Below are 16,195 nucleotides of genomic sequence, written 5' to 3'. Positions count from 1 at the left end.
AAATTATAACATTCAAGCATTTCTAGTGGAAATAAAGTTAATATGAAACAAGAATTAGCAGCCACAGATGTCTTTTTGCTCTGCACTATTTCTCCATTCTTTTCATCTTCGTTCTTTTTCTTTCATGATATCATGTTCTGCAATCCAAGAGTGCACAAAAATGATGACAAATGACACTAGAAGAGGCCAAGGGGGGGAAAGGAATCATTAGATTTTAACTACTTTGAAATTAAAGAATAATTATACACAAACAGAAATATCTAATATTGTTTCTTAATATATAAAACTTCAAAAGTAGCCTTCTTTGTTTTAAATTCCAGCAATGTGCTACATTGTTACTAAAATAATGACTGCAGTGGATAGGAAAGCAAATGATTTTCCTAATACGACAGAAGTACAGTAAGTGAAGGGGGATTTTAATGTAAGGGTATAACATGAACAATGAAAGAAAAAAAATTAGATAGTTATTACGGATACACAGAATAAAAGGGATAATGATCTTCGAGAAGAGTAAATAATTTCAGCGCTGGTAAAAAGTTGGCATCAAAAGACAAGAAGCAGGTAATTTTAAATGACAAATAAACAAAATAAACTTTACTGTTAGCTTTGAAGCAGGTGTTATATATTAAACAATCTTAATTCACACACAGAATTAGTGACATAACAGATCAAAAAAGAGTAAGAATCAAACTCGCAGTATATTAATATTAAAAGAGCTATACATATATATATTTTTATAGATTTTTTTTTGAAAGGGCTCAAAAACACCATTCTAAAAACAGATTTCGAAGAACATCTTGGAAACAAAAGTCATTAACCATAAAAGAAATATTTCATACAGAATTTTAACGTAAGAACCGTTTCTATTTTTAAGTTCTTTACTTAGGTACTCTTATCTATCAGAGAGGAACGCTTAGTCCAATCTACAAGAAATTATCCTGAAATATTACGTCACTTTAATGAAATTATAGCAATATTTCACTCAGGGAAAGAACATATTGACTGGCTGCCCGGGTTCGAGCCCAGCTTTAATGCAGCAAGCCAAAACACATCAAATGCCATTGAATGATACAGCATTTTGAAATGACGCAAAACACTTAAATGCAGTTTCCTGGAAGCACTATTGTAATTACGTACATACTAAAATTTTGAGCAAAAATTAAAGAAAACTAAGATACTCTTTTTCTTTAGAAGGAACCAAAGTCATATACTAATGTATGGATGCTCAACGTATTGTACTATAAAACCTAAACATAGGAATGAAATTTTGTCAGCTATGCGAGATGTCCAATAAAGAGGAATTCCGAAAATTGTATTATAGAACCTTGGTTTGAAAACAGATGAACGGTAAAACATAATTCAAATACTTTACTTTTAGCACTGAAGCAGGTATTCTACATTAAACTGCCTTAATTCACATACAGAATTAGTAATATAATAGCTCAAAATATTGTAAGAACAAAACACGCATTATATTAACATTAAAAGAAATCTATATACATTTATTAGTGTTACGAGGGTTTATTCTGAAATATTATAAGGTCACTTTTAATGATATGATAGAAATTTTCACTCAGGGAAGGGACATTCTGTCTGGCTGCCTAGGTTCTATCCCAGCTCTTGTTACAAAAGTTTCATAGAAGAATTTTAAAAATCCAGAAACGAAACTTATGAAGAAATTATTGAACATACCTGGTTCTACGATTTAGCCATTCTTACAGACATAATAACTAAATCTTAAACTTGAGCGGGAGGAAAGAACTAAACTAAAGTCTTTGAGTTAAAGGTCTTATAAATTCATTTTAAATCAAATTAATTTTGTGAAAATATTACACAAATATAAGGAATATACATTTTTACCATAATGTGATGTACGTTTTGCCACTTTGAAAATCTCGAGAACTAAAGCGTGAAATATAAGAAAACTGAAAAAAACATTTGAAAAATCTCATCGAGCTTAAGTTAGTTTCTAAATTAGATGTTTTGAGTGTATTTAAAATTAGGCCAACTACTTCATTCACTTCAAACCCTTTACATAATACTAGTATTTGAGAAAAATGGTAAAAGATTGCAAATAGGTTAAATATCAATTCCACTGATCTAAAATGGAAGTAATTGATTTTCATCCTAATTAAGATCAAGAATATCACAAAAAGCTATTTGAATAGTCCTAGATCAGAAAAATCATGACCTGTTAAACTTTTAAAAAGATAAATTTCTGCTTTCGATGTACTAAAAGATGTGAAAGAGGATTTTCAACAACGAACTTGTTAAAAATCAATGTTCAGATACAGGATAACAAACAAACATCCGAACGACTGCATGGATTTAGCCATAACATGGCATGTAACAGAGGGAAAGAAAAACTCGCAGAAGAAATGCAGTGTACAAATTATAACATTCAAGCATTTCTAGTGGAAATAAAGTTAACATAAAACAAGAATTACCAGCCACAGATGTCTTTTTGCTCTGCACTATTTCTCCATTCTTTTCATCTTTGTTCTTTTTCTTTCAGGATATCATGTTCTGCAGTCCAAGAGTGCACAAAAATGATGACAAATTACACTAGAAGAGGCCAAGGAGGGGAAAAGGAATCATTAGATTTTAACTACTTTGAAATTAAAGAATAATTATACACACACAGAAATATCTAATATTCTTTCTTAATATATAAAACTTCAAAAGTAGCCTTCTTTAATTTAAATTCCAGCAATGTGCTACATTGTTACTAAAATCATGACTGCAGTCGATAGAAAAGCAAATGATTTTCCTAATACGACAAAAGTACAGTAAGTGAAGGTGGATTTTAATGTATGGGTACAACATGAACAATAAAAGAAAAAAAAAATTAGATGGTTATTACGGATACACAGAATGAAAGGGATAATGATCTTCGAGAAGAGTAAATAATTTCAGCGCTGGTAAAAAGATGGCACCAAAATGCAATAAGCAGGTAATTTTAAGTGACAAATAAACAAAATAAACTTTACTGTTAGCTCTACAGAAGCAGGTGTTATATATCAAACAATCTTAATTCACACACAGAATGAGTGACATAACAGATCAAAAAAGAGTAAGAATCAAACTTGCAATATATTAACATTAAAATAGCTATACATAGAATTATTTTTATAGATTTTTTTTTGAAAGGGCTTAAAAACACCTTTCCAAAAACAGATTTCGAAGAACATCTTGGAAACAAAAGTCATTAACCATAAAAGAAATATTTCATTCAGAATTTTAACGTAAGAACCTATTTCTATTTTTAAGTTCTTTACTTAGGTACTCTTATCCATGAGAGAGGAACGCTTAGTCCAATGTACAAGAAATTATCCTGAAATATTACGTCACTTTAATGATATTATAGCAATATTTCACTCAGGGAAAGAACATATTGACTGGCTGCCAGGGTTCGAGCCCAGCATTAATACAGCAAGTCAAAACACATCAAATGCCATCGAATGATACAGCATTTTGAAATGATGCAAAAAATTTAAATGCAGTTTCCTGGAAGCAATATTGTAATTACCTACATACTAAAATTTTGAGCAAAAATTAAAGAAAACTAAGATACTCTTTTTCTTTAGAAGGAATCAAAGTCATATACTAATGTACGGATGCTCAACGTATTGTACTATAAAACCTAAACATAGGAATGAAATTTTGTCAGCTATGCGAGATGTCCAATAAAGAGGAATTCCGAAAATTGTATTATAGAACCTACGTTGGAAAACAGATGAACGGTAAAACATAATTCAAATACTTTACTTTTAGCACTGAAGCAGGTATTCTACATTAAACTGCCTTAATTCACATACAGAATTAGTAATATAATAGCTCAAAATATTGTAAGAACAAAACACGCATTATATTAACATTAAAAGAAATCTATATACATTTATTAGTGTTACGAGGGTTTATTCTGAAATATTATAAGGTCACTTTTAATGAAATGATAGAAATTTTCACTCAGGGAAGGGACATTCTGTCTGGCTGCCTAGGTTCTATCCCAGCTCTTGTTACAAAAGTTTCATAGAAGAATTTTAAAAATCCAGAAACGAAACTTATGAAGAAATTATTGAACATACCTGGTTCTACGATTTAGCCATTCTTACAGACATAATAACTAAATCTTAAACTTGAGCGGGAGGAAAGAACTAAACTAAAGTCTTTGAGTTAAAGGTCTTATAAATTCATTTTAAATCAAATTAATTTTGTGAAAATATTACACAAATATAAGGAATATACATTTTTACCATAATGTGATGTACGTTTTGCCACTTTGAAAATCTCGAGAACTAAAGCGTGAAATATAAGAAAACTGAAAAAAACATTTGAAAAATCTCATCGAGCTTAAGTTAGTTTCTAAATTAGATGTTTTGAGTGTATTTAAAATTAGGCCAACTACTTCATTCACTTCAAACCCTTTACATAATACTAGTATTTGAGAAAAATGGTAAAAGATTGCAAATAGGTTAAATATCAATTCCACTGATCTAAAATGGAAGTAATTGATTTTCATCCTAATTAAGATCAAGAATATCACAAAAAGCTATTTGAATAGTCCTAGATCAGAAAAATCATGACCTGTTAAACTTTTAAAAAGATAAATTTCTGCTTTCGATGTACTAAAAGATGTGAAAGAGGATTTTCAACAACGAACTTGTTAAAAATCAATGTTCAGATACAGGATAACAAACAAACATCCGAACGACTGCATGGATTTAGCCATAACATGGCATGTAACAGAGGGAAAGAAAAACTCGCAGAAGAAATGCAGTGTACAAATTATAACATTCAAGCATTTCTAGTGGAAATAAAGTTAACATAAAACAAGAATTACCAGCCACAGATGTCTTTTTGCTCTGCACTATTTCTCCATTCTTTTCATCTTTGTTCTTTTTCTTTCAGGATATCATGTTCTGCAGTCCAAGAGTGCACAAAAATGATGACAAATTACACTAGAAGAGGCCAAGGAGGGGAAAAGGAATCATTAGATTTTAACTACTTTGAAATTAAAGAATAATTATACACACACAGAAATATCTAATATTCTTTCTTAATATATAAAACTTCAAAAGTAGCCTTCTTTAATTTAAATTCCAGCAATGTGCTACATTGTTACTAAAATCATGACTGCAGTCGATAGAAAAGCAAATGATTTTCCTAATACGACAAAAGTACAGTAAGTGAAGGTGGATTTTAATGTATGGGTACAACATGAACAATAAAAGAAAAAAAAAATTAGATGGTTATTACGGATACACAGAATGAAAGGGATAATGATCTTCGAGAAGAGTAAATAATTTCAGCGCTGGTAAAAAGATGGCACCAAAATGCAATAAGCAGGTAATTTTAAGTGACAAATAAACAAAATAAACTTTACTGTTAGCTCTACAGAAGCAGGTGTTATATATCAAACAATCTTAATTCACACACAGAATGAGTGACATAACAGATCAAAAAAGAGTAAGAATCAAACTTGCAATATATTAACATTAAAATAGCTATACATAGAATTATTTTTATAGATTTTTTTTTGAAAGGGCTTAAAAACACCTTTCCAAAAACAGATTTCGAAGAACATCTTGGAAACAAAAGTCATTAACCATAAAAGAAATATTTCATTCAGAATTTTAACGTAAGAACCTATTTCTATTTTTAAGTTCTTTACTTAGGTACTCTTATCCATGAGAGAGGAACGCTTAGTCCAATGTACAAGAAATTATCCTGAAATATTACGTCACTTTAATGATATTATAGCAATATTTCACTCAGGGAAAGAACATATTGACTGGCTGCCAGGGTTCGAGCCCAGCATTAATACAGCAAGTCAAAACACATCAAATGCCATCGAATGATACAGCATTTTGAAATGATGCAAAAAATTTAAATGCAGTTTCCTGGAAGCAATATTGTAATTACCTACATACTAAAATTTTGAGCAAAAATTAAAGAAAACTAAGATACTCTTTTTCTTTAGAAGGAATCAAAGTCATATACTAATGTACGGATGCTCAACGTATTGTACTATAAAACCTAAACATAGGAATGAAATTTTGTCAGCTATGCGAGATGTCCAATAAAGAGGAATTCCGAAAATTGTATTATAGAACCTACGTTGGAAAACAGATGAACGGTAAAACATAATTCAAATACTTTACTTTTAGCACTGAAGCAGGTATTCTACATTAAACTGCCTTAATTCACATACAGAATTAGTAATATAACAGCTCAAAATATTGTAAGAATAAAACACGCATTACATAAACATTAAAAGAAATCTATATACATTTATTAGTGTTACGAGGGTTTATTCTGAAATATTATAAGGTCACTTTCAATGAAATGATAGAAATTTTCACTCAGGGAAGGGACATTCTGTCTGGCTGCCTAGGTTCTATCCCAGCTCTTGTTACAAAAGTTTTATAGAAGAATTTTAAAAATCCAGAAACGAAACTTATGAAGAAATTATTGAACATACCTGGTTCTATGATTTAGCCATTCTTACAGACATAATAACTAAATCTTAAACTTGAGCGGGAGGAGAGAACTAAACTAAAGTCTTTGAATTAAAGGTCTTATAAATTCATTTTAAATCAAATTAATTTTGTGAAAATATTACACAAATATAAGGAATATACATTTTACCATAATGTAATGTACGTTATGCCACTTTGAAAATCTCGAGAACTAAAGCGTGAAATATAAGAAAACTGAAACAAACATTTGAAAAATCTCATCGAGCTTAAGTTAGTTTCTAAATTAGATGTTTTGAGTGTATTTAAAATTAGGCCAACTACTTCATTCACTTCAAACCCATTACATAATACCAGTATTTAAGAAAAATGGTAAAAGATTGCAAATAGGTTAAATAACAATTCTACTGATCTAAAATGGAAGTAATTGATTTTCATCCTAATTAAGATCAAGAATATCACAAAATGCCATTTGAATAGTCCTAGATCAGAAAAATTGAGACCTGTTAAACTTTTAAAAAGATAAATTTCTGCTTTCGATGTACTAAAAGATGTGAAAGAGGATTTTCAACAACAAACTTGTTAAAAATCAATGTTTAGATACAGGATAACAAACAAACATCCGAACGACTGCATGGATTTATCCATAACATGGCATGTAACAGAGGGAAAGAAAAACTCGCAGAAGAAATGCAGTGTACAAATTATAACATTCAAGCATTTCTAGTGGAAATAAAGTTAATATAAAACAAGAATTATCAGCCACAGATGTCTTTTTGCTCTGCACTATTTCTCCATTCTTTTCATCTTTGTTCTTTTTCTTTCATGATATCATGTTCTGCAATCCAAGAGTGCACAAAAATGATGACAAATTACACTAGAAGAGGCCAAGGAGGGGAAAAGGAATCATTAGATTTTAACTACTTTGAAATTAAAGAATAATTATACACACACAGAAATATCTAATATTCTTTCTTAATATATAAAACTTCAAAAGTAGCCTTCTTTAATTTAAATTCCAGCAATGTGCTACATTGTTACTAAAATCATGACTGCAGTCGATAGAAAAGCAAATGATTTTCCTAATACGACAGAAGTACAGTAAGCGAAGGAGGATTTTAATGTAAGAGTACAACATGAACAATGAAAGAAAAAAAATTAGAGAGTTATTACTGATACACAGAATAAAAGGGATAATGATCTTCGAGAAGAGTAAATAATTTCAGTGCTGGTAAAAAGTTGGCACCAAAAGACAAGAAGCAGGTAATTTTAAATGACAAATAAACAAAATAAACTTTAGTGTTAGCTTTGAAGCAGGTGTTATATATTAAAAATCTTAATTCACACACATAATTAGTGACATAACAGATCAAAAAAGAGTAAGAATCAAACTCGTAATATATTAACATTAAAAGAGCTATACATATATATATACATATATTTTTATAGAATTTTTTTTTAGAAAGGGCTCAAAAACACCATTTCTAAAAACAGATTTCCAAGAACATCTTGGAAACAAAAGTCATAAACCATAAAAGAAATATTTCATTGAGAATTTTAACGTAAGAACCGTTTGTATTTTTAAGTTCTTTACTTAGGTACTCTTATCCATGAGAGAGGAACGCTTAGTCCAATGTACAAGAAATTATCCTGAAATATTACGTCACTTTAATGAAATTATAGCACTATTTCAGTCAGAGAAAGAACATACTGACTGGCTGTCAGGGTTCGAGCCCAGCTTTAATACACCAAGCCAAGACACATCAAATGCCACTGAATGATACAGCAATTTGAAATGATGCAAAAAATTTAAATGCTATTTTCTGGAAGCACTATTGTAATTACCTACATACTAAAATTTTGAGCAAAAATTAAAGAAAACTAAGATACTCTTTTTCTTTAAAAGGAATCAAAGTCATATACTAATGTTCGGATGCTCAACGTATTGTACTATACAAACTAAACATAGGAATGAAATTTTGTCAGCTATGCGAGATGTCCAATAAAGAGGAATTCCGTAAAGTGTATTATAGAACCTACGTCTGAAAAAAGATGAATGGTAAAACATAATTCAAATACTTTACTTTTAGCACTGAAGCAGGTATTCTACATTAAACTGCCTTAATTCACATACAGAATTAGTAATATAATAGCTCAAAATATTGTAAGAACAAAACACGCATTACATTAACATTAAAAGAAATCTATATACATTTATTAGTGTTACGAGGGTTTATTCTGAAATATTATAAGGTCACTTTTAATGAAGTGATAGAAATTTTCACTCAGGGAAGGGACATTCTGTCTGGCTGCCTAGGTTCTATCCCAGCTCTTGTTACAAAAGTTTCATAGAAGAATTTTAAAAATCCAGAAACGAAACTTATGAAGAAATTATTGAACATACCTGGTTCTACGATTTAGCCATTCTTACAGACATAATAACTAAATCTTAAACTTGAGCGGGAGGAGAGAACTAAACTAAAGTCTTTGAATTAAAGGTCTTATAAATTCATTTTAAATCAAATTAATTTTGTGAAAATATTACACAAATATAAGGAATATACATTTTTACCATAATGTAATGTACGTTTTGCCACTTTGAAAATCTCGAGAACTAAAGCGTGAAATATGCTTAAGTTAGTTTCTAAATTAGATGTTTTGAGTGTATTTAAAATTAGGCCAACTACTTCATTCACTTCAAACCCATTACATAATACTAGTATTTAAGAAAAATGGTAAAAGATTGCAAATAGGTTAAATAACAATTCTACTGATCTAAAATGGAAGTAATTGATTTTCATCCTAATTAAGATCAAGAATATCACAAAAAGCCATTTGAATAGTCCTAGATCAGAAAAATCATGACCTGTTAAACTTTTAAACAGATAAATTTCTGCTTTCGATGTACTAAAAGATGTGAAAGAGGATTTTCAACAACGAACTTGTTAAAAATCAATGTTCAGATACAGGATAACAAACAAACATCCGAACGACTGCATGGATTTAGCCATAACATGGCATGTAACAGAGGGAAAGAAAAACTCGCAGAAGAAATGCAGTGTACAAATTATAACATTCAAGCATTTCTAGTGAAAATAAAGTTAATATAAAACAAGAATTACCAGCCACAGATATCTTTTTGCTCTGCACTATTTCTCCATTCTTTTCATCTTTGTTCTTTTTCTTTCATGATATCATGTTCTGCAATCCAAGAGTGCACAAAAATGATGACAAATTACACTAGAAGAGGCCAAGGAGGGGAAAAGGAATCATTAGATTTTAACTACTTTGAAATTAAAGAATAATTATACACACACAGAAATATCTAATATTCTTTCTTAATATATAAAACTTCAAAAGTAGCCTTCTTTAATTTAAATTCTAGCAATGTGCTACATTGTTACTAAAATAATGACTGCAGTCTATAGAAAAGCAAATGATTTTCCTAATACGACAAAAGTACAGTAAGCGAAGGTGGATTTTAATGTATGGGTACAACATGAACAATAAAAGAAAAAAAAATTAGACAGCTATTACGGATACACAGAATGAAAGGGATAATGATCTTCGAGAAGAGTAAATAATTTCAGCGCTGGTAAAAAGATGGCACCAAAAGACAATAAGCAGGTAATTTTAAGTGACAAATAAACAAAATAAACTTTACTGTTAGCTTTAAAGAAGCAGGTGTTATATATCAAACAATCTTAATTCACACACAGAATTAGTGACATAACAGATCAAAAAAGAGTAATAATCAAACTCACAATATATTAACATTAAAATAGCTATACCTATATATATTTTTATAGATTTTTTTTTTTTTTTAGAAAGGGCTCAAAAACACCATTCTAAAAACAGATTTCAAAGAACATCTTGGAAAGAAAAGTCATTAACCATAAAAGAAATATTTCATTCAGAATTTTAATGTAAGAACCGTTTCTATTTTTAAGTTCTTTACTTAGGTAGTCTTATCCATGAGAGAGGAACGCTTAGTCCAATGTACAAAAATTATCCTGAAATATTACGTCACTTTAATGAAATTATAGCACTATTTCAGTCAGAGAAAGAACATACTGACTGGCTGCCAGGGTTCGAGCCCAGCTTTAATACACCAAGCCAAGACACATCAAATGCCATTGAATGATACAGCATTTTGAAATGATGCAAAAAATTTAAATGCTATTTTCTGGAAGCACTATTGTAATTACCTACATACTAAAATTTTGAGCAAAAATTAAAGAAAACTAAGATACTCTTTTTCTTTAGAAGGAATCAAAGTCATATACTAATGTTCGGATGCTCAACGTATTGTACTATACAACCTAAACATAGGAATGAAATTTTGTCAGCTATGCGAGATGTCCAATAAAGAGGAATTCCGTAAAGTGTATTATAGAACCTACGTCTGAAAACAGATGAACGGTAAAACATAATTCAAATACTTTACTTTTAGCACTGAAGCAGGTATTCTACATTAAACTGCCTTAATTCACATACAGAATTAGTGACATAACAGATCAAAAAAGAATAACAATCAAACTCGCAATATATTAACATTAAAATAGCTATACATATATATATTTTTATAGATTTTTTTTTTAGAAAGGGCTCAAAAACACCATTCTAAAAACAGATTTCAAAGAACATCTTGGAAACAAAAGTCATTAACCATAAAAGAAATATTTCATTCAGAATTTTAATGTAAGAACCGTTTCTATTTTTAAGTTCTTTACTTAGGTATCCATGAGAGAGGAACGCTTAGTCCAATGTACAAGAAATTATCCTGATGTACAGTAAGCGAAGGGGGATTTTAATGTATGGGTACAACATGAACAATAAAAGAAAAAAAATTAGACAGTTATTACGGATAGACAGAATAAAAGGGATAATGATCTTTGAGAAGAGTAAATAATTTCAGCGCTGGTAAAATGATGGCACCAAACGACAATAAGCAGGTAATTTTAAATGACAAATAAACAAAATAAACTTTACTGTTAGCTTTGAAGCAGGTGTTATATATTAAACAATCTTAATTCACACACAGAAATAGTGACATAACAGATCAAAAAAGAGTAACAATCAAACTCGCAATATATTAACATTAACCCTCCAAGTGGCCGAGCCGTATATATACGTTCAACCAAAATTGTGCTCCAAGCGCCCAGCAAGCATATATACGTCCAACCAAAATCTTGCTCTAAGCGGACAGCAAGCATTTATACGCTCGCGTTAGGATTTCTTTCCCCCGTCAATTTCGACGGGAGTGATTGCACTAATAAGCTCCCTGCTGGGAAGGGTTTCGATTTTCTGAAATTTAGCGTGTTATTTTGGGGTTGCTGCACATAACTGTTGAGTTGCCAAAAATCTGTGTTTTGTTCGATCGAATTAGCCAAGACAGAAGAAATACTTTCAACACGTACTGAAAGTAAAAATGGAATTTATTTCTTCATCTAATATCTAAAATGGAGAATAAAAATAATTAAATAATAACCGCTCTTCAACTAAAATCTGGTTTGACAGTTTGAAGCTAATATATAAATCCAGAATACTTATTCAAAGTTCCTATTTTTTAATTAGAATCGAATATCCACAACACAATAAGTTGAACAGAATCATTAAAATAAATTTCAAAATGTTAATGATTTAACGTACCTTAACATTTAATGAAGATTTGTTTTAATAGAAGCATGTCGGTATTGTATTGAAAATTTATATGTACAAGAGATGTTTTAATGACAGACTTTTGACAGCATAAGACTGATATTAACGTTATAAACATAGAAACATCTTTATTTTCGGAAATACTAGAATAATAAACATGTTACAAGAATTTTAAATAATCGCAAGCTTTAAACTGATACTCGTTGAAAGCAGGGCTGACGTCACAGCAGGAGCAGCAGCAATGAGCGGCAGAATTAAAAGGCGGGATAATTTTTGGAATTTAGAAAAACACTGAACAGCAAAATTTAGGGATGACAAAAATTTTGGAATTTAGGTAATACACAAGGCAGAGGCATTTGGAAGCTGAAAATGTTTTTTAATTTAGTAATGCACCGGAAAGCAAAATTTAAAACCTTCAAAAGTTACGCCGATCGAAAAAATGCCTAGTGCCGGCCATGGTTGCAACGCCTCGACGTATGCTATCATATGTTAGAGATTCTGAACTTTATTATGTAAGCACAGTAATGAGCAAAGTGATTTTTTATTAAATATAAAAGTAAACGAGTAATAAAATAAACACTATCATTCTTTTCTATTCAACTTTTCCTTAACTTCATTTATTATTAAAATTATTGGTATTATTATACCAATACCAGCTACTTATGGATCTTTCACTACATATTTTAAAGGCGATAGCTGAATTCCTCTCCCGCAGTAATCTATAGTATAATAAACATATATTTAAATAGCTTATTGTTTCGTATATGTTTGGGAAAATGGTTTAATTTTCATAACAGCAATGTTACAAATAATAAGCAATTTAAATCCGAATAAAAAAATTTTATTATTCCAAACGGTGTTATCCCAAAAGGGTTATTAATTTCGTTTTGGCATTTTGAGTCGATTCACTTTCTGCATTGATTCACTTTTCAAACTGTTGCCATCACATATTATAGCCCTGTATTATATTTAAAGAAATTAAATAATGAAGAATCTTCGTAAATGTATGTATGTTTCTCGTATTGTGATAAAACAACGGTACTTAGAGCCATCAGATTTTGAATAACGTAATCTTCCACCAAATATGGGCATCTGGAAGCCCTAATTTGGAATTTGTTTTATTATCAATTTCATATTTTGGAACACTGTAAGGAATTCTTGATAAACAAACTCAACGATTTCAAAGTGAGCAATGATAATATTGTACGGGAGGAGATTATCTAATGATACGCTTATTTTAAAATTATTTTGCGATATTGCTGTTGAATTGAATTCTATGGTTTAAGTGCGAAGAACATGATATTTAACAAATGAAAGTAACACACAAAACCTTAAAATTGGGTGTAATGTAAATGTAATGTTTTCAGATTTTATCTATTTTTTCTTCTCATTAAAACTGCAGTTGTGACATGAATACCAGCAATTTTTCCTACAAAGTCTCTCTATAAAGATGTCTACCTCAAGGTAAATAGCTTTTCCGTGCATTTCAATTTAACTTTATCAAATCTGTCTACAAACATAGACGTCTAGTGATTATCTAATCAGTATAAAAACGTAGTCGTTTAATACTTATGCGTAAAAAAAATGTTATACATATTTTATTACAGATTATTGTAAAAAGTGTTGCTTAGACACTGTCATAAAGCAGTGAATGAGAAGAAAAAAAAAAGAGCTTCTCACTTTCTGTACAGCTGTTAACAGGATCATTATTTTGTTTTCAAACAGAGAACGAAATTTTCAGAATAGAGAATTTTCAGAGGATGAAATATGTCGAAAGAAATTAATGGTGTTACCGCAATTTCGGTTTGCGCATTTTAAAAAATCCATACAATATGCACAAATCTATAACAATCACTTGAATGATTTTTAATACCCAATTTAGAAGACAGACCTGATATTTGATCAATATGCTTTCAGTTTTATCTTCTTCTCGGTATTAATAGATTGAATACGTAATTCAATCAAACTTTTCCTTGAAAGCATCAATTTCATTTGTTTTGCAATACTAAATACTAATATTAATAAAATTCCCAGCCTTAGTAAAAGGCCAACCACTGGCAGAATGAATAAGACTACTGTAATTGTGTTAAGCCGGCGTTAAAATCCCAGAGAATGAGGTGGTTACTTAGTCGTTTTTGTATTTTTTTCCCATGAGCAATGCGAACACGAACTAGTTTCCCTTAAAAAATCTTCCTCGTATGCGTCCTTTGCCTTAGGGAAATAGCCCTCGTATGCTATATCAGGTGCGCTGCAAACTCGGGAAAGTTTATGTTTTATCATTATAGTTAATTAAAAAAGCAATCAAACCCAATAGTACTGTTTATGGATGTTTCAGAAGTTATTCAAGACTTAAAGAAACATACTACTAGTGCCTTTTGTAAGCGTTACTAGAACAGAATTTTTGATAGGATTAAATTAGATCAAGAAAATTGCAATCTATTGGCTATGCATTAAAGAAAAACAATTAATTCCAAGTTATTATTCATTTCAACATGTTATGGAACAAATCTTTAATTAAAAAATACGTATTTATAACAAAAACAAGATCAAAAGTGGAAAATATTTCAATTTTTCAATTTGATTGTGAAGAAGTAGAAAAATGCAGTAAATTTTTCGTATGCTTTAAGAATTCTTCAATTTCATAGTATCGACCTAGCGGTAATATCGCTAAACTGGTAGTTTGACCTAGGTTGAAATCCTAGTGAGCGGGTGGACTGCATGGGAGTTTTAATGGTTTCCTTTTCTGTAGCGTGAATACGAGATATTTTCCCTTCAGAAGTCTTCACGAAAGCATCCTTGTTTCATAGGCAGATAGTTTTAGTCTCTTAGTTAAGAAGAATCGTAGGTTACCTCACTTGCGTGAACAAACGAAAGTGAGTTCTCGCTCTATATTGTCTCTTATAGACTTTTGCATTGATTTAAGTTTAATGTAAATTTGAACGTGACTGTAAAATTAATTTGAACGTGACTGTCACAAATATTATTAAATTTATATAGCATAATCATTGGTACGCAAGTGAGCTAACCTGTTCTTCTATGGACTTTAAGTCATTACGGCTTTTGAGCTGCAGACGTGAAAAATGTACATTGCCTTTTGCCGGGATTCGAACCCTGGAGCTCTCGAATACGCGTCGAGTATGCTTCTAATTACACAGTGACGGATTACGTAAAGGAGGGGGAAAATACCTTATTAATTAAACTAACTATCATAGTGTCCAAACTCTACTATTCTATTCTAAGCAAGGCATTGAAGAAAGTTGATCTGCAGTAACTCTTATTCTCGAAGTAAAGGAAAACAAACTACTGAAATATTACGTCCTTTGATTGTAATCAATTTTGATAACAATCAAAATAAGTTTTTCTCGTTTGAAAATATAGTTATTTTAAAGAATTTTTTCCTTTTATGAAAATAAACGATCTACAGTTTACTGAGATCAATATACTAGGAAAAGAAACCTAATTTATCATATCAAATATACATGAAAACAATGAACAAATTAGAACTCACTTCAGTTATCTGCAATCAATGCATATATTCTCTAGGAATATATCAAAGATGAATGCGTTGATTATATAATGGAATTCACGTATTTATATAAGATTAAAAGCACTTCCTTCAATAGGGACTTCAAAACGATATCTAACGACGCAGGTGTGGAATTGCAATTAAAAAGCGCATAGGATAAGCGATTTTGTAGAGAAATAACAAATATCATAAGCTTGAATTATTTTGTTGGTTATGGAACTTAGAATTTCAAAATTGTGAACATTACTGATAAAACAGTAATAATAATAATAATAATAAAATAATATTTAAATAATAAATTATAAAATATTATATATATATTATTAAATAATTATTAATAATATATATTATTAAAATAATAAATTATGCAATAAGGCGCGTTTTTTTTAATGTTTTGTGCGTTACCTTTATTTATTAAATGTCATGCTCTTCGCACTTAAACCATAAAATTCAATTCAACAGCAATATCGCAAAATAATTTAAAAATAAAGAGATCTTTAGAATTTCCGATTCAGAGTCTCGCGCGCTG

The 16,195-nt window shown here is 30.1% G+C and overlaps 1 long non-coding RNA gene across 1 annotated transcript; it reads right to left on the bottom strand.

Moving 5' to 3' along the window:
- Nucleotides 1–7,266: 7,266 nt before the first annotated feature.
- Nucleotides 7,267–9,729, bottom strand: LOC146993064 (uncharacterized). Its single transcript, XR_015038593.1, has 2 exons — nt 9,602–9,729; nt 7,267–7,356 (listed from the first exon to the last, which is right to left on the bottom strand). It is a non-coding gene; the product is annotated as an uncharacterized LOC146993064 (long non-coding RNA).
- Nucleotides 9,730–16,195: the final 6,466 nt, after the last annotated feature.

The sequence above is a fragment of the Stegodyphus dumicola genome, chromosome X1 (genome assembly GCF_044657685.1).
Source record: "Stegodyphus dumicola isolate Sdum_Otavi_A_Nest chromosome X1, ASM4465768v1".
Taxonomy (NCBI): domain Eukaryota; kingdom Metazoa; phylum Arthropoda; class Arachnida; order Araneae; family Eresidae; genus Stegodyphus; species Stegodyphus dumicola.
This window is presented reverse-complemented; position numbering and strand designations above follow the sequence as displayed.